We start from the raw sequence: 25425 nt of genomic DNA, 5'->3' as shown, positions 1-25425 counted from the left end.
AGCACCGGAAAATGTCACAACTGAGGTCGTTCCTCGGGCTGGTAAACTACTACCATAAGTTCTTGCCAAATTTGGCTACAATGCTACACCCACTGAACACCCTACTGCAAACTGGGGTGCCATGGAAGTGGAGTGATGAATGTAGACGAGCTTTCCAGAAGAGCAAAGCACTAATCACATCGAAAGAGGTATTGGCCCATTACAACCCAGCATTACCAATTCGGTTGGCATGTGATGCGTCACCCTACGGCATTGGAGCGGTGCTGTCGCACAAATTCTCGGGTGGCTCAGAGGCCAATAGCCTTTGCGTCACGATCACTAACCTCAGCCGAGCGTAACTACGCCCAGATTGACAGGGAGGCCCTCAGCCTAGTGTGGGGAGTGAAAAAGTTCAATCACTATCTGCACGGGCAGAAATTCACCTTGCTGACTGATCACCAGCCTCTTGTCTCCATTTTTAATCCGAAGAAGGGCATTCCGGTGATGACTGCGCAACGACTACAAAGATGGTCACTTTTTCTAGGGGCGCACCACTATGAGAACATAAGAACATAAGAAATAGGAGCAGGAGTAGGCCAATCGGCCCCCCGAGCCTGCTCCACCATTCAATAAGATCATGGCTGATCTGATCCTAGCCTCAAATCTTCTATCACTGTGCATCCACCCGAACCCATGTGATCTCCCGGGAGAGGCGAAAAACCAGATAAAGACCCAATGGCCAATTTGGGAAAAAAAAATCTGGGAAATTCCTCTCCGACCCATCTAGGTGATCGAAATTCTTCCAGGAGATCACTCTGTCCCTATATTTTCTACAGTACTTACCTTCTGTAAAGGCGATCTCCACCCCAGCCAGGAACAGGAATAAAACCATCTCCTGAAATCTAACACAGAATTAGAACACAAGAAGTAGGAGCAGAACCAGGCTACACGGCCCCTGGGCCAACTCCACTACCCACAGGGCCATGACAATTCCGAACCTAGACTCATGTCCAATTTCCTGCCCGCTCCCCGTAACCCTTAATTCCCTTTACTTCTAGGAAACTATCTATTTCTCTTTTAAATTTATTTAATGATGTAGCTTCCACAGCTTTCTGGGGCAGCAAATTCCACAAACCTACCACCCTCTGAGTGAAGAAGTTTCTCCTCATCTCAGTTTTGAAAGAGCAGCCCCTTATTTTAAGATGATGCCCCCTAGTTCTAGTTTCACCCATCTTTGGGAACATCCTCACCGCATCCACCCGATCAAGCCCCTTCACAATCTTATATGTTTCAATAAGATCGCCTCTCATTCTTCTGAACTCCAATGAGCAGAGTCCCAATCTACTCAACCTCTCCTCATATGACCACCCCCTCATCCTTGGGATTAACCGAGTGAACCTTCTTTGTACTGACTCGAGAGCAAGTATGTCTTTTCTTAAGTATGGACACCAAAACTGTATGTAGTATTCCAGGTGCGGTCTCACCAATACCTTGTACAACTGCAGCAATACCTCCCTGTTTTTATATTCCATCCCCCTAGCAATAAAAGCCAACATTCCATTGGCCTTCTTGATCACTTGCTGCACCTGCATACTAACTTTTTGAGTTTCGTGCACCAGGACCCCCAGATCCCTTTGTACTACAGTACTTTCCAGTTTCTTGCCATTCAGATAGTAACTTGCACTATGATTTTTCCTGCCAAAGTGCATAACCTCACACTTTCCAGTATTGTATTCCATCTGCCAAATCTCTGCCCACTTACTTAGCCTGTCTATGTCCCTTTGCAGGTTTTTTATGTCCTCCTCACTCACTACTTTCCCTCCCATCTTTGTATCATCTGCAAACTTTGATATGTTACACTCGGTCCCCTCCTCCAAATCGTTAATATAGATTGTAAAGAGTTGGGGACCCAGCACTGACCCCTGCGGAACACCACTAGTTACTGGTTGCCAATCTGAGAATGAACCATTTATCCCAACTCTCTGCTTTCTGTTAGAGAGCCAATCCTCCACCCACGCCAGAATATTACCCCCAATCCCGTGATTTTTTATCTTGAGCAATAATCTTTTGTGTGGCACCTTGTCAAATGCCTTTTGGAAGTCTAAATACACTACATCCACTGGTTCCCCTTTATCCACCCTGTATGTTACTTCCTCAAAAAACTCCAGCAAATTTGTCAAACATGACTTCCCCTTCATGAAACCATGCTGAGTTTGTCCTATTAAATTATGTTTATCCAAATGTCCCGTTACTGTCTCCTTAATAATGGACTCTTACATTTTACCAACCACAGATGTTAGGCTAACAGGTCTATAGCTTCCAGCCTTCTGCCTACTACCCTTTTTAAATAAGGGTGTTACATTAGCAGTTTTCCAATCTGCCGGGACCTTTGCTGAGTCCAGTGAGTTTTGGAAAATTATTACCAATGCATCCACAATCCCTACCGCTACTTCTCTCAAGACCCTAGGATGAGATTGAATATAAGGGCATGAAACAGCATGGAAATGCTGATGGGCTATGACGCCTGCCACTGCCTACTGCGGAGGAAGCACCAGCAGTGGATCCTGTCGAAATATTCCATTCAACTATAGTTGAATACCTACTGGTAACTAACGCTTGTATCGAAAAGGAAGCCTGAAATGACCCGACACTGTCTCGGGTATATGATTTGACGGTGAAGGGATGGCCAGCACATGGCGACTCACTGTTGCCAGCATTCTCGACAAGGAGAGAACAGCTGTCAGTGTGCCGGGGGGCCTTGATGTGTGGATCCCGAGTGGTAATTCCACCCAAGTTAAGGGGTAGAGTGTTCAATGAGCTTCATGAGGTCATCTGGGAGGGGTAAAAATGAAAAGCCTAGCCAGGGCTTATGTGTGGTGGCTGGGAATTGATAAACAAATCGAGGACCTGATCAAGAGCTGCTCAGGATGCCAGAAAGTCCAAAATGCACCACCACAGACCCCTCTACACCTATGGGAGTGGCCCTCATCTCCATGGCAATGGGTGCATATTGATTTTGCTGGTCCATTCATGGACTCAATGTTTTTAATAGCCATGGATGCGCACTCGAAATGGCCTGAGGTCATCAAAATGTCCTCCATCACCACGGAGAAAACTATTGCAGTCCTACGGACCATTTTTGCCAGGAATGGCTTGCCAGAACAGATTTGCTCCGACTACGGACCACAGTTTGTGTCCGAAGAGTTCCGGAGGTTCTTGAAAAAGAATGGGGTAAGGCATTACACATCCGCTCCGTATCATCCAGCCACAAATAGATTGGCTGAGAGGTTCGTACAAACCTTTAAGAAGACAATAAAGGCTATGTACAATGACAACATTCCGCTGCAGCACAAGGTGGACAATTCCTGTTCACCTACCGGAATGCGAAACGCTTTGAATACTGTTGAGGGGGATGACTTACCAGAGGAAGGCAGCAGCAGCCAACTTCCTCGCACTGGGGGTGCTCCTGCTGCCCAGGAAGGGAGGAAAAAGAATGGGAGAGCAATAGTGGTAGGGGATTCTATAGTAAGGGGAACAGATAGGCGTTTCTGTGGCCGTAGACGTGAATCCAGGATGGTTTGTTGCCTCCCTGGTGCCAGGGTCAAGGATGTGGCATAGTGGTTAGCACTGTTGCCTCACAGCGCCAGGGACCCGTGTTCGAATCTGGCCTCGGGTGACTGTCTGTGTGGAGTTTGCACATTCTCCCCGTGTTTGCGTGGGTTTCCTCCGGGTGCTCCGGTTTCCTCCCACAGCCCAAAGATGTGCGGGTTAGGTTGATTGGCTATGATAAATTGACCCTTAGTGTCAGGGGGATTAAATACGTGGGGTTACGGGGATAGGGTGGGATATGTGTTGGTGTAGGGGTTACGGGGATCGGGTGGGATATGTGTCGGTGCAGGCTCGATGGGCCGAAATGGCCTCTATCTGCACTGTGGGGTTTCTGTGATTTTCTGTGATTTCTGTGATGTCACTGAGCGGCTGCAGGGCATTCTGGAGGGGGAGGGCGAACAGCCAGAGGTCGTGGTCCACATTGGTACCAACGACATAGGTAAAAAGAGGGATGAGGTCCTGCAGCAAGAATTTAGGGAGCTAGGTAGAAGATTAAAGAGCAGGACCTCAAAGGTTGTAATCTCTGGATTACTCCCGGCGCCACGTGCTAGTGAGTATAGGAATAGGAAGATAGAACAGATGAATGCGTGGCTAAAGAGTTGGTGCAGGAGGGAGGGCTTTAGTTTCCTGGATCACTGGGTCTGCTTCTGGGAAAGGTGGGACTTGTACAAGTCGGACGGTTTACACCTGAACCAGAGGGGGACCAATATCCTTGCAGGGAGGTTTGCTGGCACTGTTGGGGGGAGGTTTAAACTAACTTGGCAGGGGGATGGGATACAGAGTGGAGCTATAGTAGGGGGTGATTTACAGCCAAATACGGAGGAAAAAACAAGTCAGCTGGGAAGGCAGAGCAAATATGTGAAGGCAAAAGGGAATATGGCAGGGCTGGAAGGCATTTATTTTAATGCAAGGAGTCTTGCAAATAAGGTGGATGAACTGAAGTTGTTGTTGAACACATGGGAGTACGATATTGTTGCTATCACGGAGACATGGTTGAGGGAGGGTCAGGACTGGCAGCTCAATATTCCGGGGTATAGAATCTTCAGGCGAGACAGAGGGGGGTGTAAAAGGGGAGGGGGTGTTGCAATATTGGGGCAGTAATTCGGGTCGGGGGCTTGCCGCACGTGCAAGCCCCCGATATGCACTTACCCGACGCGCCGGCCGTTGAGCTTCAGGGACGCCTGGAATTGCTGTTTTAAAATGTTGACTCCCGGGCAGCGTCTGACGTCACGCCGCCCAGGAGTGCAGCCAGCGCGAAGCCTGGAGCGCGCTGTGCAACTGAGACACGCCCCTTGAGGTCTCATTTTAAAAGGACACGCCCCCAATGCTTCTCACAAGCTGCAAAGCATTTTTACATGTAGAGCAGCATTTTCAATAGGTTTTTTGTATTTTTAAGAAGCTTTTGGTAACTTTTATAAACTTTTAAAAACGTTTAAATTATTTTGAAGAATCTGAAGTCGTTTTAAACAGAATTAAAGTGATTTCAGGACTTTTAAAAGCCCTGAAAGCATTTTTTTCATTCCATTTATTTAATTAGCAACGTCGTCGTCGTACGTGTCTTCACACTGTTCCCTTTGGGGAACGGTATGAAGTGGTGGAAGGATTTCTGGCCATGATTAACGCTCCTTCCGTGACCGTAACCATCTTTGTACCAGCCATTAGGGTGGTTAGTCCTGTGGCGGGAGGGTTTTACGGGCTCCCACAACCTATACGAGGCGGGGGGCCACCCACACCCACGGACGCAAATATCCCACTGGATGTCTACCCAGAATTTAGAGCCGGAGCTCCGACTCCACTTGCCGGGACTGTCTGGAGCGGGGTTAGAAACCCTACGCGGTGTGGCCCAGTGGCGGGGATGCTACCGCTACACCAAAGGCCCACTCAGATTAGCAACGTGAAATGGCTGGAATGAGCACAATTCACGGCATTAAAAGAACTCACAATTGAACTGATGATGACCTCAGCAATCTCCTCAATGAGGTGGAGGTGCAGCGCCTGCTCATCATTGGCAATGAGAAGTCCAAGGCGCCGCAAAAAGGACAGATGATAGCTTGGTCTTTCAAGTGGTAGCATAGGGCTCCAGTCACGGGGAGGGAAAGGCGCAGGAAACGTATGGGTGTCACCTTTTGCACGGAGTGGGCCTTTTGCGTAGCGGTAAGCATCCCCGCCGCTGGGCCAGAAGGAGTAGGGTTTCGAACCCCGCTCCAGCCAGTCCCGGCAAGTGGAGTCGGAGCTCCAACTATAAATTCTGGGTGGACATCCAGCGGGATACTTGCATCCGCGGGTGTGGGTGGCCCCCCCCCTCGGATGGGTTGTGGGAGCCCGTAAAACCCTCGCGCCATAGGACTAACCACCCTAATGGCTGGTATGAAGATGGTTATGGTCATGGAAGGAGTGTTAACATGGCCAGAAATCCTTCCACCACTTCATACAGTTCCCGAAAGGGAACAGTGTGAGGATACATACGACGATGACCTCTTGCGCAACGCACCTCCTTGGACCCTCAGTCACAGATGCGAGGGGGCAAATCGTGCAATTGTTAAATTTTTCATTTTATTGACATGTAAAATGTTGGCCCAGTAATTCCCTTCCAAACGCACGAGTACGGTTGGGGTACTCACGCGTCTGGCCGGAGGAAATGCCGGTTTTCAGCATGCACAGCGCATGCGGGGAAAACCGGCATTTCCTGTCCTCTGAACGAAGGGGTTCAGAGGCAGAACGCGTGCGACTGTACAGGCAGTGCGTGCGCAGTAAAATTCGCCGGTTTCATTCATGCTTTCAGTGAGGTTAAGTCCTTACAGCTTACACATGAAAAAAGCATGAGTACAGTTGCTCCAGAGGCTGCGGAGGAAGATATTTTTTATCGTGGAGCTTCTGAAAGGCAATATTTTTGTTTGGGAAAGGGAGGAAAGTTATTTTAAGAAATGCTGAGGTAAGTTTTAAAGTTTATTTTTGTTTTTTAAAACGGGGTTTCAGTACTGTAGGTAGAAGGATCAATTGTGGCTATGTGAATTGAATTTGCTGTGTTTATTAAATGTAAAAATGACTCCAACATTTTTAAGAAAGAAACTTTTCATCAGTAATATATTCTTTTAAGTAATTATGTATGAATGTCTGTATATATTCCTTTGCATGTATGTATATATTCCTTTACTTATGTGTATGAATGTATGTATTTAATTATGACTTTCAGAGAAAGTAACTTATTGGAAAATCACAATTAAAAACATACATTCATACACATAAGTAAAGGAATATAAAACATACATACATATACGTAAAGGAATATATGCGGACATACATACATAATTACTTATTACTGATGAAAAGTTTCTTTCTTAAAAGTGTTGGAAATGTTACATTACTCATTTTAGAACACTCATTTTCACATTCAATTCACACAGCCACAATTGCTCCTTCTACCTACAGTACTGAAAACCCGTTTAAAAAAAAAATTTAAACTTTAAAACTTACCTCAGCATTTCTTAAAATATCTTTCCTCCCTTTCCCAAATAAAAATATTGCCTTTCAGAAGCTCCACGATAAAATATATCTTCCTCCGCAGCCTCTGGAGCAACTTTACACATGCTTTTTTCATGTGTAAGTTGTAAGGACTTAACCTCACTGAATCCATGAATGAAATCGACGAAATTCACTGCGCAAGCGCTGCCTGTGCAGTCGCACGCGCTGTGCCTCTGAACCCCTTCGTTCAGAGGACTGGAAATGCCGGTTTTCTCCGCATGCGCTGTGCATGCTGAAAACCGGCATTTCCTCCGGCCAGACGCGTGAGTACCCCGACCGTACTCACGCGTTTGGAACGGAATTACTGGGCCATTAATTAAGGAGTCAATTACTGCTGTAAGGAGGGATGATATATTAGCGGGTTCCTCTAATGAGGCCATATGGGTAGAACTTAAAAACAAAAAGGGGGCAAGCACTTTGCTGGGAGTGTACTATAGGCCCCCAAACAGTCAGGGGGAGATAGAGGAACAGATATGTAGGCAAATCTCAGAGAAGTGCGAAAATAATAGGGTAATAATAGTGGGGGATTTCAACTTCCCCAATATTAATTGGGACAGTCAGAGTGTGAAAGGCTTAGAGGGTGCAAAATTCTTAAAGTGCATCCAGGAGAGCTTTTTGAGCCAACATGTAGAAAGTCCTACAAGAGAGGGGGTGGTACTGGACCTAATTCTGGGGAATGTAGCTGGGCAAGTGGTGGAAGTGTCAGTAGGAGAGCATTTTGGCGACAGTGACCATAATTCGGTGAGATTTAAGGTGGTCATGGAAAAAGACAAAGACGGCCCGGAAATAAGGGTTCTAAATTGGGGGAAGGCCGATTTTAATATGATAAGGCAGGATCTGGCCAAAGTGGACTGGGAGCAGCTACTTATAGGAAAATCCACATCAAAGCAGTGGGAGACTTTCAGAAGGGAAATAGAGAGAGTACAACGCCAACATGTTCCCGTAAAGGTCAAGGGTGGTACCAACAAGCAAAGGGAACCTTGGATGACAAGGGATATACAAAAATGCATTAGGAAAAAAAGGGGGGCTTTTGGCAGTTACAAAAGACTAAAGACGGAGGAAGCCCTAGAGGAGTATAAAAAGTGCAGGGGCATACTTAAAAAAGAAATTAGGAGAGCGAGGAGGGGCCATGAAATAACACTGGCGAGCAAAATAAAGGAAAATCCTAAGATGTTTTATAAGTATATTAAGGGCAAGAAGATAACCAGGGAAAGGGTAGGGCCCATTAGGGACCAAAGTGGCAATCTGTGTGTAGAGCCAGATGATGTAGGCGGGGTTTTAAATGAATTTTTTGCAACTGTGTTCACTATGGAGGAAGACGATGCAGACATAGAAATCGGGCAAGGGGACTGTGATATACTTGAACATATTAGCATCGAGAGGGAGGAGGTACTAGCGGTTTTAGCAGGCCAAAAAGTGGATAAATCCCCAGGCCCGGACGAGATGTATCCCAGGCTGCTGTGTGAGGCAAAGGAGGAGATTGCAGGGGCTCTGACACAAATTTTCAGAACCTCTCTGGCCACAGCGGATGTACCAGAGGACTGGAGAAAAGCTAACGTAGTACCATTATTCAAGAAGGGTAGCAGGGATAAACCAGGGAATTACAGGCCAGTGAGCCTATCATCTGTGGTAGGGAAATTATTGGAAAAAATTCTGAGGGACAAAATTAGTCTCCACTTGGAGAGGCAAGGATTAATCGGGGATAGTCAGCATGGCTTTGTCAAGGGTAAATCATGTCTGACCAATCTGATTGAATTTTTTGAGGGGGTGACAAGGTGTGTGGATGAGGGAAATGCTGTGGATGTGGCATACATGGACTTCAGTAAGGCTTTTGACAAAGTCCCGCATAGGAGACTGGTCAAGAAGATAAGAGCCCATGGGATCCAGGGTGCCTTGGCATGTTGGATCCTAAACTGGCTGAGTGGCAGGAGGCAGAGGGTGATGGTCGAAGGTTGCTTTTGTGACTGGAAGCCTGTGTCCAGTGGGGTACCTCAGGGATCGGTGCAGGGCCCCTTGCTGTTTGTGATCTACATAAATGATTTGGATGAGAATGTAAAAGGTATGATCAGTAAGTTCGCAGATGGCACGAAAATTGGTGGGGTGGTAAATTGCGAGGAGGAAAGCCTCAGGCTACAGGACGATATAAACGGGTTGGTCAGATGGGCGGAAAAGTGGCAAATGGAATTTAACCCTGAAAAGTGCAAGGTGATGCATTTTGGACGGACAAATAAGGCAAGGGAATACACAATGAGTGGTAGGGCCCTAGGAAGCACAGAGGGTCAGAGGGACCTTGGTGTACATGTACATAGATCCCTGAAGGCAGCGGATCAGGTAGATAAGGTGGTTAAAAAGGCATATGGGATACTTGCCTTCATTAGCCGAGGCATAGAATATAAGAGCAGGGAGGTTATGATGGAGCTGTACAAAACACTGGTAAGGCCACAGCTGGAGTACTGTGTGCAGTTCTGGTCGCCTCACTATAGGAAGGATGTGATCGCTTTGGAGAGGGTGCAGAGAAGATTCACCAGGATGTTACCTGGGATGGAGCACCTCAGCTATGAAGAAAGACTAAACAGGCTGGGGTTGTTTTCCTTGGAGCAAAGAAGGCTGAGGGGGGACCTGATTGAGGTGTACAAAATGATGAGGGGCATAGATAGGATAGATAAAGTGGAACTTTTCCCCTTAGTAGGGGGGTCAATAACAAGGGGGCATAGATTCAAGGTAAGGGGCAGGAGGTTTAGAGGGGATTTGAGGAGGAACTTTTTCACCCAGAGGGTGGTTGGAGTCTGGAACTCACTGCCTGAAAGCGTGGTAGAGGCAGGAACCCTCACAACATTCAAGAAGCATTTGGATGAGCACTTGAAATGCCATTGCATACAAGGCTATGGACCAAATGCTGGAAAATGGGATTAGATTGGACAGGGCTTGATGGACGGCGCAGACACGATGGGCCGAAGGGCCTCTTTCTGTGCTGCATAACTCTATGACTCTATGACTCTATGCAGTCGCCAACCAGGTCCCAGCCATGATGTTCTTTAACCGAAGGTTAAGATCTCGCCTGGATTTGCTCAGACCAAACGTACGAAGAGATGTTGAGAGTAAGCAATTCCAGCACATCCATGAGAAGCCAACGAGGAACTTCAATGTAGGGCAACCAGTCTTGGCCTGCAACTACCGAACAGAAAAATGGCAGCCAGGAACGACATGCACATGGCAGGGCCCACTAATGTACACAGTGGACGTTGGGGAGAGCATTGTGAGATGCCATGCTGACCAGATCCTAGAGTCACAGGAACAAGTCAACCCCATGCCTCGCCCATACGTACCTGGTGATGAACCCGACGTACAGGTCGCATCTACCCCAGAAACAGTAGCATCGGAGGCTGATGAACCAACCGACGACAGGGGGCCAGAATCGCCTTCGCACCAAGAGGAAGACACTCGGGAAAGGCGCTATCCAGAAAGGATCAGGAAGCCTTCCCAAAGACTGAATATATATATAGTCTATTTTCAGTTAATGTTGCATGTTAAAAGTGTTAATTGTAATTAATTTGATATTTAATTGTTAAATGAGTGTTATGGCACTGTTAATCTAAAAGGGGAGGAATTGTAATGTATATACCTTTAAGGGGGGAACTATCTTTTACAGCTCATGTATACTGCAGTACCGGCAGTGACCACACCTGTATATAGCACTGAGTAGTAATCTGTACAGATCAGTTCCAGTGTGAGCCACATTGAGTAAACACCTGTTGTACCGTTCTCCTGCAGTCTGTATCTTATTATACACGGACACAACAGGTGTTACATTAGCAGTTTTCCAATCTGCCGGGACCTTTGCTGAGTCCAGGGAGTTTTGGAAAATTATTACCAATGCATCCACAATCCCTACCACCACTTCCCTCAAGACCCTAGGACGTAAGCTATCAGGTCCAGGGGATTTATCCGGCTTAAGTCCAATTATTTTACCAAGTACTACTTCCTTAGTGATTTTAATCGTATTCAGCTACTCTCCCCCTAGAGCCCCCTGTTTGTCCAGTGTTGGGATATTCTTAGTGTCCTCTACCGTAAAGACTGATACAAAATATTTGTTCAGCGTTTTTGCCATCTCCATGTTTCCCACTATTAATTTCCCGGTCTCATCCTCTAAGGGACCAACATTTACTTTAGCCACCCTTTTTATTTTTATATAACTATAGAAACTTTTGCTATCTGTTTTTATATTTTTTGCTAATTTACTTTCATAATCTATCTTCCCTTTTTTAATCAATCTTTTAGTTATTTTTTGCTGTCTTTTAAAGACTTCCCAATCTTCTATCCTCCCACTAGATTTGGCTACCTTATATGCCCTTGTGTTTAGTCGGATACTATCCTTAATTACTTTACTTAGCCACGGATGGCTATCTTTTCTTTTACACCCTTTTTTCCTCAATGGAATATATATTTTTTGGAAGTTGTAAAATAACTCCTTAAATGTACACCACTGATCATGTACCGTCTTACCCTTTAATCTATTTCCCCAGTCCACTCTAATCAATTCCACTCTCATACCTTCATAGTCTCCATTATTCAAGCTCAGCACGCTTGTTTGAGATCCAACCTTCTCACCCTCTACTTGAATATGGAATTCAACCATGTTATGGTCACTCATTCCAAGGGGATCCTTTACTAGGACATTTTTAATTAATCCTGTCTCATTACACAGGACCAAATCTAAGGTTGCTTGCCCCCTGGTCAGTTCAGTTACATACTGCTCAAGAAACCCATCCTTAATACACTCAATGAACTCATCCTCAAGGCTGCTCTGCCCAATTTGATTTGTCCAGTTAATATGATAGTTAAAATCCCCCATAATTATAGCTGTTCCCTTATTACAAGCCTCAACTATTTCCTGATTAATACTCCGTCCAACAGAGTTGCAACTGTTCGGAGGCCTATAGACTACGCCCACTAGTGTCTAAATCGCCTTGAAGCATCTTTGCATCCTCCTCACAACTCACAGTCCCACCTATTTTCGTGTCATCAGCAAACTTGGAAATATTACATTTGGTTCCCTCATTCAAATCATAGAGTCATAGAGTCATAGAGTTTTTCAGCACAGAAAGAGGCCCTTCGGCCCATTGTGTCTGCGCCGCCCATCCATCCCTGTCCAGTCTAATCCCATTTTCCAGCATTTGGTCCATAGCCTTGTATGCAATGGCATTTCAAGTGCTCATCCAAATGCTTCTTGAATGTTGTGAGGGTTCCTGCCTCTACCACCCTTTCAGGCATTGAATTCCACATTCCAACCACCCTCTGGGTGAAAAAGTTCCTCCTCAAATTCCCTCTAAATCTCCTGCCCCTTACCCTGAATCTATGCACCCTTGTTATTGACCCCCCCACTAAGGGGAAAAGTTCCTCTTTATCTACCCTATCTATGCCCCTCATCATTTTGTACACCTCAATCAGGTCCCCCCTCAGCCTTCTCTGCTCCAAGGAAAACAACCCCAGCCTGTCCAGCCTCTCTTCATAGCTGAGGCGCTCCATCCCAGGTAACATCCTGGTGAATCTTCTCTGCACCCTCTCCAAAGCAATCACATCCTTTCTATAGTGAGGCGACCAGAACTGCACACAATACTCCAGCTGTGGCCTCACCAGCATTTTGTACAGCTCCATCATAACCTCCCTGCTCTTATATTTTATGCCTCGGCTAATGAAGGCAAGTATCCCATATGCCTTTTTAACCACCTTATCTACCTGCTCCGCTGCCTTCAGGGATCTATGTACATGTACACCAAGGTCCCTCTGACCCTCTGTACTTCCTAGGGTCCTACCACTCATTGTGTATTCCCTTGCCTTATTTGTCCGTCCAAAATGCATCACCTCGCACTTTTCAGGGTTAAATTCCATTTGCCACTTTTCCGCCCATCTGACCAACCCGTTTATATCGTCCTGTAGCCTGAGGCTTTCCTCCTCGCAATTTACCACCCCACCAATTTTCGTGTCATAGAGTCATAGAGTCATAGAGTAATACAGCACGGATAGAGGCCCTTCGGCCCATCGTGTCCATGCCGGCCATCAAGCCCTGTCTAATCTAATCCCATATTCCAGCATTTGGCCCGTAGCCTTGTATGCTATGGCATTTCAAATGCTCATCCAAATGCTTCTTAAATGTTGTGAGGGTTTCTGCCTCCACAACCCTTTCAGGCAGTGAGTTCCAGACTCCAACCACCCTCTGGGTGAAAAAGTTCTTTCTCAAATCCCCTCTAAACCTCCCGCCCTTTACCTTGAATCTATGCACCCTAGTTATTGACCCCTCTACTAAGGGGAAAAGCTCCTCAGCATCCATCCTATCTATGCCCCTCACAATTTTGTACACCTCAATCATGTCCCCCCTCAGCCTCCTCTGCTCCAAGGAAAACAAACCCAATCTGCCCAGTCTCTCTTCATAGCTGAAGCGCTCCAGCCCTGGTAACATCCTGGTGAACCTCCTCTGCACCCTCTCTAACGCGATCACATCTTTCCTGTAGTGTGGCGACCAGAACTGCACACAGTATTCCAGCTGTGGCCTAACCAGTGTTTTATACAGCTCCATCATAACCTCCTTGCTCTTATATTCTATGCCTCGGCTAATGAAGGCAAGTATCCCATATGCCTTTTTTACCACCTTATCCACCTGTTCCGCCGCCTTCAGGGATCTGTGTACCTGCACACCCAGATCCCTCTGACCCTCCGTCTTGCCTAGGGTCTTTCCCTTCATTGTGTGTTCCCTTGCCTTGTTAGACCCCCCAAAGTGCATCACCTCGCACTTTTCCGGGTTAAATTCCATTTGCCACTGTTCCGCCCATCTGACCAACCCATCTATATCGTTCTGCAGACTGAGGCTACCCTCCTCGCTATTTACCACCCTACCAATTTTAGTATCATCCGCGAATTTACTGATCATACCTTTTACATTCTCATCCAAATCATTTATGTAGATCACAAACAACAAGGGACCCAGCACCGATCCCTGAGGTACCCCACTGGACACAGGCTTCCAGTCACAAAAGCAACCTTCGACCATCACCCTCTGCCTCCTGCCACTCAGCCAGTTTAGGATCCAACGCGCCAAGGCACCCTGGATCCCATGGGCTCTTACCTTCTTGACCAGTCTCCTATGCGGGACTTTGTCAAAAGCTTTACTGAAGTCCATGTAAACCACATCCACAGCATTTCCCTCATCCACACCCCTAGTCACCCCCTCGAAAAATTCAATCAGATTGGTCAGACATGATTTACCCTTGACAAAGCCATGCTGACTATCCCCGATTAATCCTTGCCTCTCCAAGTGGAGATTAATTTTGTCCCTCAGAATTTTTTCCAACAATTTCCCTACCACAGATGTTAGGCTCACTGGCCTGTAATTCCCTGGTTTATCCCTGCTACCCTTCTTGAATAATGGTACTACGTTAGCTGTTCTCCAGTCCTCTGGTACATCCCCTGTGGCCAGAGAGGTTCTGAAAATTTGTGTCAGAGCCCCTGCAATCTCCTCCTTTGCCTCCCACAGCAGCCTGGGATACATCTCGTCCGGGCCTGGGGATTTATCCACTTTTTGGCCTGCTAAAACCGCTAGCACCTCCTCCCTCTCGATGCTAATATGTTCAAGTATGTCACAGTCCCCTTGCCCGATTTCTATGTCTGCATCGTCTTTCTCCATAGTGAACACAGATGCAAAAAATTCATTTAAAACCCCGCCTACATCCTCTGGCTCTACACACAGATTGCCACTTTGGTCCCTAGTGGGCCCTACCCTTTCCCTGGTTATCCTCTTGCCCTTAATATACTTATAAAACATCTTAGGATTTTCCTTTATTTTGCTCGCCAGTGTTATTTCATGGCCCCTCCTCGCCCTCCTAATTTCTTTTTTAAGTATGCCCCTGCACTTTTTATACTCCTCTAGGGCTTCTTCCATCTTTAGTCTTTTGTAACTGCCAAAAGCCCCCCTTTTATTTCTAATGCATTTTTGTATATCCCTTGTCATCCAAGGTTCCCTTTGCTTGTTGGTCCCACCCTTGACCTTTACAGGAACATGTTGGCGTTGTACTCTCTCTATTTCCCTTCTGAAAGTCTCCCACTGTTTTGATGTGGATTTTCCTAAAAGCAGCTGCTCCCAGTCCACTTTGGCCAGATCCTGCCTTATCATATTAAAATCGGCCTTCCCCCAATTTAGAACCCTTATTTCCGGGCCGTCTTTGTCTTTTTCCATGACCACCTTAAATCTCACCGAATTATGGTCACTGTCGCCAAAATGCTCTCCTACTGACACTTCCACCACTTGCCCGGCTACATTCCCCAGAATTAGGTCCAGTACCGCCCCCTCTCTTGTAGGACTTTCTACATGTTGGCTCAAAAAGCTCTCCTGGATGCACTTTAAGAATTCTGCACCCTCTCAGCCTTTCACACTCTGAAATCATTGATATATATTGTGAATAGCTGGGGCCCAAGCACTGATACCTGCAGAATCCCTCTAGTCACTGCCTGCCACCCCGGAAAAGACCCATTATTTCCTACTCTCTGTTTCCTGTCTGTTAACCAATTTTCAATCCATGCCAGTATATTACCCCCAATCCCATATGCTTTAATATTGCACACTAACATCTTATGTGGGACTTTATCAAAGGTCTTCTGAAAATCCAAATACACCATATCCACTGGTTCTCCCTTATCTATTCTACCAGTTACATCCTCAAAAAACTCCAGTAGGTTTGTCAAACACGATTTCCCTTTCATAAGTCCATTTTGACTTTGTCTAATCCTGTTGATATTTTCTAAGTGTCCTGTTATCACATCCTTTATAATAGACTCTAGCATTTTCCCTACTACTGATGTTAGGCTAATCGGTCTGTAGTTCCCAATTTTCTCTCTCCCTCCTTTTTTAAATATTGGGGTTACATTTGCCACCCTCCAATCTGCAGGAACTGTTCCAAAATGTATAGAATTTTGGAAGATGAAAACTAATGCATCCACTATTTCCATGGCTACCTCTTTTAGTGCTCTGGCATGCAAATTATCAGGCCCTGGGGATTTATTGGCTTTCAGTTCCATTCATTTCTCCAGCACTATTTTTTTACTAATACTAATTTCTTTTAATTTAGACCCTTGGCTCCCTAGCATTTCTGGGAGGTTATTTATGTCGTCTTCTGTGAAGACAGAACCAAAGTATTTGTTTAATTGGATGGTAGCAAAATACTGCGGATGCTGGAAATCTGAAATAACAACAGAAAATGCTGGAAAAACTCAGCAGGCCAGGCAACATCTGTGGAGAGAGAAATAGAGTCAACGTTTCAGGTCGAAACCCTTCGTCAATGAGTGGGACTAATTAGGCAGCTCTTTCAAAGAACCAGCTCAGGCACGATGGGCTGGATGGCCTCCTTCTGTGCTATGTCATGACGAAGGGTTTCGACCTGAAACGTTGACTTTATTTCTCTCTCCACGGATGTTGCCTGGCCTGCTGAGTTTTTCCAGCATTTTCTGTTGTTTGTTTAATTGCTCTGCCATTTCCTTGTTCCCCATTATAAATTCTCTTGTTTCTGACTGTAAGGGACCTACATTTGTCTTCACTAATCGTTTTCTTTATGCATACTTGTAGAAGCTTTTACAATCCGCTTTTATGTTCCTTGCAAGTTTACTCTCATACTCTATTTTTCCCCTCTTAATCAATCTCTTGATCCTTTTTTGCTGAAATCTAAACTGCTCCCAAGCCTCAGGCTTGCTACTTTTTCTGGCAACTTTATATGACTCCTCTTTGGATCTGATACTGTCCTTAATTTCTTTTGTTTGCCATGGTTGGGCCACTTTTCCCATTGTGTTTTTGCACCAGAAAGGAATGTATAACTGTTGCAATTCATGCATTTGTTCCTTAAATGTTAGCCATTGCCTATCCACCATCATGCCTTTTAATGAAGCTTCCCAATCTATCATAACCAACTCATTCCTCATACCTTCGTAGTTTCCTTTGTTTAGATTTAGGACCCTAGTTTCAGATTGGACTTCTTCACTTTCCATCTTAATGAAGAATGCTATCATGTTATGGTCACTCTTCCCTAAAGGACCCCGCACAACAAGATTATTAATTAATCCCTTCTCATTGCACAATACCCAATCTAGGATAGCCTGTTCCCTAGTTGGCTCCTCAATGTATTGGTCTAATCACTCTTTACTTAATTAATCATTAATTAAAATTTCTTAAGTGTCATGTAGGATATGTAACACTTAATTCTGTACAACCAATGCTAGATACTTATTTCTGTACTGCCATACTGGAGCATCAAAAGATTTTTATTATTATTTGTATCTGTTCACTAGTTTTTAGCGATGTCTGTGATTGGACCCCTAACTCTCTCGGCTCCTCCACAGTTCCCAGCTTCTCACCATTTAGAGAATACTCTGATCGATCTTTCTTAGGTCCAAAGTGGAGGACCTCCCACTTCTTCACATTGAACTTCATCTGCCACAGTTTTGCCCACTCACTTAATCGATCATAGAATGACACAGCACAGAAGGAGGCCATTCAGCCCGTCGTGCCTGTGCTGGTTCTTTGAAAGAGCTGCCTAATTAGTCCCACTCCCTACTCTTCCCCATACCCCTGCATTTTAATTTTTAATTTTTAAGTATATATCTAATTGCCTTTTGAAAGTTACTATTGAATCTGCTTCCACCACCCTTTCAGGCAGTGCATTCCAGATCATAAGAACTCGCTGTGTAAAAAAAATTCTTCTCATCTCACCTGTGGCTTTTTAGCCAATTATCTTAAATCTGTGTCCTTTGATTACCGACCCTCCTGCCACTGGAAACAGTTTATCCTTATTTACCCTTTCAAAACTCTTCATGATTTTGAACACCTCTATTAAATCTCCCCTTAACCTTCTCTGCTCTAAGGAGAACAACCCCAGCTTTTCCAGTCTCTCCATGTAACTGAAGTCCCTCATCCGTGGTACCATTCTAGTAAATCTCCTCTGCACCCTCTCCAAGGCCTTGACATCTTTCCTGGTGCCCAGAATTGAACACAATACTTCAGCTGAGGTCTAACCAGTGTTTTATAAAAGTTTAGCATAACATCTTTGCTTTTGTACTCTATTCCTCTATTAACAATACCAAGGATCCCATGTACTTTTTAACAGCCTTATCGACTTATCCTGCCACCTTCAAAGATTTGTGTACATACACCCCCAGGTCTCTCTGTTCTTGCAGCCCCTTTAAAATTGTACCATTTAGTTCATATTACATCTCCTCAGTCTTCCTACCAAAATGTATCACTTCATACATTAAATTTAATCTGCCATGTGCCTGCCCATTTCATCAGTCCATGTCCTCTTGAAGTCTGTTACTATCCTCCTCACTGTTTACTACATTTCCAAGTTTTGTGCCAGCTGCAATTTTGAAATTATACCCTGTATACCCAAGTCCAAGTCATTGATATATTTCAAAAAGAGCAGTGGTCCTACTACCATCCCTGGGGAACACCAGTGTAATGTGTTCAACCATAAATGTATTTTGATGCTTTGGCAACATAAGATGTACCTTATCATGTCAATAAAGCGATTTGTATTGTATTGTAAGCTTCCCCCCAGTCTGAAAACAAACGTTCACCTTTACTCTCTGCTTTCTGTCTCTCAGGCAATTTTGCATTCATACTACTCTGCTCCTTTAAGCTCATGAGCATCAAGTTTGCTATCAATGTCTCTTTGCAAATTTCTGCTTCCATCGACACTATTTACTGAGCCACCTAACTTGTCAGCAAACTTGGATATAGGGAATTCTATTCCTTCATCCAAGACATTGATAAATATAGTGAAAAGCTGAGGCCCCAGTTCAGATCCCTGGGGGGCACCATTGGTCCCATCCTGCCAAATGGAGTGCATAACCATTATCACCATTCCCTGTCTCCTCCCCCCTAACTGATTCCCTACCCATTACCGCCACTCCCTGTCTCCTCCCCCCTAACTGATTCCCTACCCATTACCGCCACTCCCTGTCTCCTCCCTCCTAAACAATTCTCTATCCATTACCGCCACTCCCTGTCTCCTCCCTCCTAAACAATTCTCTATCCATTACCGCCATTCCCTGTCTCCTCCCTCCTAAACAATTCCCTATCCATTATCACCATTCCCTTTCTCCTCCCTCCTAACTGATTCCCTATCCATTATCACCACTCCCTGTCTCCTCCATCCTAACCAATTTCCTATCCGTTATCACCACTCCCTGTCTCCTCCATCCTAACTGATTCCCAATCCATTATCACCACTCCCTGTCTCCTCCCTCCTAACCCATTCCCAATCCATTATCACCATTCCCTGTCTCCTCCATCCTAACTGATTCCCTATCCATTATCACCACTCCCTGTCTCCTCCATCCTAACCAATTTCCTATCCGTTATCACCACTCCCTGTCTCCCCCATCCTAACTGATTCCCAGTCCATTATCACCATTCCCTGTCTCCTCCCTCCTAACCCATTCCCTATCCATTATCACCATTCCCTGTCTCCTCCCTCCTAACTGATTCCCTATCCATTATTGCCACTCCCTGTCTCCTCCATCCTAACCAATTTCCTATCCGTTATCACCACTCCCTGTCTCCTCCATCCTAACTGATTCCCAATCCATTATCACCACTCCCTGTCTCCTCCCTCCTAACCCATTCCCAATCCATTATCACCACTCCCTGTCTCCCCCATCCTAACTGATTCCCAATCCATTATCACCACTCCCTGTCTCCTCCCTCCTAACTGATTCCCAATCCATTATCACCATTCCCTGTCTCCTCCCTCCTAACTGATTCCCAATCCATTATCACCACTCCCTGTCTCCTCCCTCCTAACTGATTCCCAATCCATTATCACCATTCCCTGTCTCCTCCCTCCTAACTGATTCCCTAACCATTATCACCATTCCCTGTCTCCTCCCTCCTAACTGATTCCCAATCCATTATCACCATTACCTGTCTCCTCCCTCCTAACCCATTCCCTATCCATTATCACCACTCCCTGTCTCCTCCCTCCTAACCAATTCCCTACCCTTGTCAATAGGTTGACTCCAAGTCCATGTGCTCTGATTTTTGCTAACAGTCTCTCGTGTGGGAAATTCTCAAATCGTATGGCCTACTCCTGCTCCTAATTCTTATGTTCTTATGTTCTAAATGCCTTCTGGAAGTCTGTATAAATAATATATAAAGACAATCCCTGATCCCACATTAGTTACTGTAAGGGAATGGATGTTCTTACTTATAAGTTTAAAAGTAATTTCTGAAGAGAATAGGGTTCAAATGCATTTATTGGCATTCATAGGAAATAAGTATAGAACGATGACCAATGGTACCAACAATGACACTTAAGAGCACACTTACGATAAAAAGAATTACCGAAAAATTACAGTTGTCAAGCTGAAAAGGTCTTGTCCAATTTCTAACATCCACCTTTCAAACCTTGCTTTCACTCTGGCTAAGTGAGAATCTGTATGTTTCGACATTATCTCATCAAATTAGCAGCAAAAAGTGTGAGGTGGTACTTTTTGGTAGAAAGGGGCCACATACTCCTTGGAAAATAAGGCCCCAATGTTTACGGAGAGGCGGGAGGGGAGTGGGGTTAAGTTTTGCGGTTGAGAAATCTGGTAGAACTGGTATAACATTTTTGAAATCTTTCCCCCGGCTGCAGCCAGCCAGGTGGAGAGGCCGGCTGGCTGTCGGGCGGGTAGGCCTTCAGCACCAAGCCACAGCTGAAGAGCAGAGAGGAGGGAGGGCGCAATCGGGGGAGGGGGACATTGATGGGGGTCCGGAGAGATCGGGGGAGGGGGACATTGATGGGGGTCCAGAGAGATCGGGGGAGGGGGACATCGATGGGGGTCCGGAGAGATCGGGGGAGGGGGACATCGGTGGGGTCCAGAGAGATCGGGGGGTCATCGATGGGGGTCTGGAGAGATCGGGGGAGGGGAACATCAATGAGGGTGTGGCGAGATTGGGGGAGGGGGACATCGATGGGAGTCTGGAGAGATCAGGGGAGAGGGGACATCAATGGGGGTCCGGAGAGATTGGGGGAGGGCAACATCAATGAGGGTGTGGAGAGCTCGGGGGAGGGGGACATCGATGGGGGTCTGGAGAGATCGGGGGAGGGGAACACCTAAGGAGTGTCTGGATAGATCGGGGAGGGGGGTCATCGATTGGGGTCCGGAGAGATCAGGGGAGGGGGGACATTGCTGGGGGTCTGGAGAGATCAGGGGAGGGGAACATCGATGGGGGTCCGGAGAGTTTGGGGGAGGGGGGACATTGCTGGGGGTCTGGAGAGATTGGGGGAGGGGGACATCGATGGGGGTCTGGAGAGATCGGGGGAGGGGGGACATTGATGGGGGTCCAGAGAGATCGGGGGAGGGGGACATTGATGGGGGTCCGGAGAGTTCGGGGGAGAGGGATATTGCTGGGTGTCCGGAGAGTTCGGGGGAGGGGGATATTGCTGGGGGTCCGGAGAGATCGGGGGACGGGGGACATCGATGGGGGTCCGGAGAGATCGGGGGAGGGGGGACATCGTTGGGGGTCCGGAGAGTTCGGGGGAGAGGGATATTGCTGGGTGTCCGGAGGGTTCGGGGGAGGGGGATATTGCTGGGGGTCCGGAGAGATCGGGGGAGGGGGGACATCAATGGGGGTCCGGAGAGATCGGGGGAGGGGGGACTACGATGGGGGTCCAGAGAGTTCGGGGGAGGGGGATATTGCTGGGGGTCCGGAGAGTTCGGGGGAGGGGGACCTCGATGGGGGTCTGGTGAGATCAGGGGAGGGGGAAATCGATGGGGGTCCGGAGAGATCGGGGAGGGGAACATTGCTGCGGGACCAGAGAGATTGGGGGAGGGTGTAGGGGGTGGCGTGTGGTGGTGTTGTTTGGCGCGTACGTACTCCCAGTCAGTTAAACCGCTGACTGTTTTGTGAGCGGTTCGAATCGCTCCCATGCCCCTGGGCTCTAGACACCGGACATAGGTACAAGGCGACGGTACAGAGAAGACTCGAGTGGACAGGTGGTTGGATGTAAAGAAAAAACAAGATTTTATTGAAGAGCAAAACTTGATACAATCTCATGGATAAATTACTATTGTACACTTCTACATGCAAGAAAAATACAAAAGAAGAATAAACTACGCTTATACAGGGGATGGGGAACACATGGCACATCGAGGGAAAACAACTATCTTAACAATCCCCTTATCCTTATCCCACCCCCTATACCTAACTAGATTAAGCTATGAGGGGTCAGAACTTCATGCTCACCAATCAAAATGTTTGTTAGACTCAAAACAGCGGTGGGGTTCGGGGTTCGCTCTTGGTGCTCTCTGGAGCCTGCCGTCGTCATGTGGTCTCCAGGTGCTGCAAGGGCGTTGTCCAGGTTCGAGTACCCCAAAGTTACAGTCTCTGTTTGGGTACTTTACCTTGCAGGGATGATTCTTTGTTGACAGCCGCCAGATTGAGTTGGTGTGCAGATATTCGAAGGTCGGCTGAGGCTGAAGGCCCGATAATTCGAAGCCTCCCCTCAGTTCGTCTCCTCAGTTGGTCTTCTTCAGCCGGTCTTCCTCAGGTGGCCTTCCCTCCGGTGGTCTTCCCTCCGGTGGTCTTCCCTCCTCCCCTTGTCGCTTCCCACCTTGCCTGGCCTGAATTGTCCATGTCCGCCCGACCCGGTGCCGGGGCTAGTTCCAGATGGAGTGGGAAAAGGGCACGGGCAAAGACCAGGGGATAAGCGCGGGATGGGGAAAGAGCGGCAGCCACGAGGGCGAGGGGCCAAAGAGCAGCACCAGCACTCCAACCAACAAGAACACCGAACACACGTTTTGCTACCCGAGGGGTCTTCAATTATACCTTCATTGAAAACCCTTATCTGCGCGCCAAATCAGGTTAGTTCTTTGTTTTAATCTTGGCAGGCTATTTTAAATAATGGTAGCAATCCATGCTAACTGGTTTTAGATGGCCGGTAATTGCATCTACCGGCCCGATAATTGACTTGTATTGTCCTGAAAGTTCCTTGATGGGCCTGTCCGGCCTCAATGGCTCTGTAGGTCTGTTTCCGATAATATATGTAGACTGCTTGATGGCCTTAACTATAGGCCTAAACTGAATTTAGATTTGCCTCCAATTCGGTCTAATGCATAATTCAGAGTCCTGTCTGGTTCCAACCTGTTCCACCTTAAGAGAACTTAAGCCTGTTCCACCTTAAGAGATGTACTACTTTCTCTGGCTGCTGTATACGTAATACCGGTGGTGACCACCGGTATATAAGCACTGTGTAGTAAGATTGTATTTAGTATCGTCCTGACCTCCAACCAGTAAAGACCTGTTGAACTTTAATCTTGTAGTCTGTGTGTTATTAATTACAACTAGAACACATAGACTTTACAGTGGCGACGAGTCAGATTCTTACCCTGCGGCAGTTATATCCACGGCGGCTTCGTCCACAGAACGGACGTCGAAGAGAGGCTTCCACCCTCATCACCCTGCTGGAAGACACGTCGCGCGGCAGACATCGAGAAACCAGAGTGCAGAAGACATCCTGAACTCGAAGCCTCCATCAGCGGCTGTCAACTATCTTCTTTCTACCTCGGTAGTGGGTAAGCCGGGCAGCGACGCGACCAGAAAGTCGGCCGCGTTGGCTGTACAGACGGGGAGGGAAGACGGAGGAATAAGGGCGGTGAGATTGATCACGACCGGAGATAAGGGCCGGGCCGCATTCGGGCCGAAAGGCGCAGCGCGGGGACATCGATCGCGGCTGGTGATAAGGGCCAGGCCGCATTCGGGCTAAAAAGGCGCAGCGTCTGGGGGCAACTGAAGGCACGAGAGCCACGGTGAAGCGGAGACAGCGTCGGGGGAAGGGTGAAGACCGCCAAGCGCGGGAAAACCGCCATTTTGTAGGCGGAGGACGAAGACAAGAGCGCGGAAGCCGCCATCTTGGATAAAAATTAAAATAAATTAAATTGCAATGATGCCTAAACATGGGAACATTAATACCTTTGATAGCGACATCGGAGATTGGGCTATGTATGTAGAACGCATACAAAATTATTGTAAAGCAAATAAAATCCCAGATGAAGAGAAAGCACTAACATTATTAAACTTAATGGGTGCGAAGACATACGGGCAATTGAAACACCTTTTATCACCAGATGAACCGGCGGATAAGACGTTCGAGGAGATTGTTACTGTCCTGAAAAATCACCTAAACCCCACGCCGCTGATGCTAGCGGAACGATTTAAATTTTACAGCAGAAGGCAGCTGAAGGATGAAAGCAATGCTGAATATTTAATGGAATTGCGTAAGCTAGCAAAGTACTGTCAATTCGGAACGAGACTGACAGAGGCGCTATGAGATAAATTTGTGCGTGGTTTATTAAAAGAAGATACACAAAAGCGATTGCGTGAGGAGAATGAGCTGACGCTTGAGAAAGCGGTCACTATGGCAGCAGCACACGAAGCCGCAGTGAGAGGCACGGCAGTAATGCAGCTATGGTCACCGGAATCAGTACAAATAAATTGGGTTTGAGTACTGTAAAATGTTATCGTTGCGGAAAGACAACGCACGATCAGAACCAGTGTTGGTTTAAAAACCAAGAATGCAGAACGTGTGGCAGGCTTGGCCACATAGCTAAAGTATGCCGGTCAGGAAAGAAGACCAGCAACAAAAAGTCACCGCAAGGAAAATACATAAAGGTACACAAGGTGACAAAGAACAGTTCGACCGAACAGAAGTCAGATTCAGACGCTAGCAGTAATGAACTGGATAGCTGAAGAGTACACAACGTTGGTAAGGATGCAGATCTCCAGACAATTTCGGTCACCCTTCAGATAGCAGGAGTCCAAGTAAAGATGGAATTGGACACTGGATCGGCATTGACGGTCATGAATAAGAAAGATTACAAAAGGTTATTCCAACATATTCCCCTACGGGATACGGAGATTATATTGAAAACATACACGGGGCAAAGAGTGTACCCCATCGGAAAGATAGAGGTAAAAGTGGTCCACAAGGGCGAAGAAAGCCAAGTAATGGACTTATATGTGCTACCTGAAGGAGGTCCACCCCTACTGGGACAGGAGTGGATTAGGAAAATGAATATGGACTGGCACTCCTTGAAGGCACTAACGGTATATTCCGGGGAAACAGATGTCAAACCTAAACGATTGTCCAGAATATTGGATGATGCTAAAGAGGTGTTCCAGCAGGGACTGGGAACACTGAGAGGAATTACGGCAAACATCAAGATTGATGAACATGCACACCCAAAAATTTTTAAAGCCAGACCGGTACCCTATGCAATACGACCTACTGTAGAAGA

This window comes from Somniosus microcephalus, chromosome 3 (assembly GCF_052327205.1).
Source record: "Somniosus microcephalus isolate GS21.2 chromosome 3, FLI_Smic_1.0, whole genome shotgun sequence".
Classification (NCBI taxonomy): Eukaryota; Metazoa; Chordata; class Chondrichthyes; order Squaliformes; family Somniosidae; genus Somniosus; species Somniosus microcephalus.
This window is presented reverse-complemented; position numbering follows the sequence as displayed.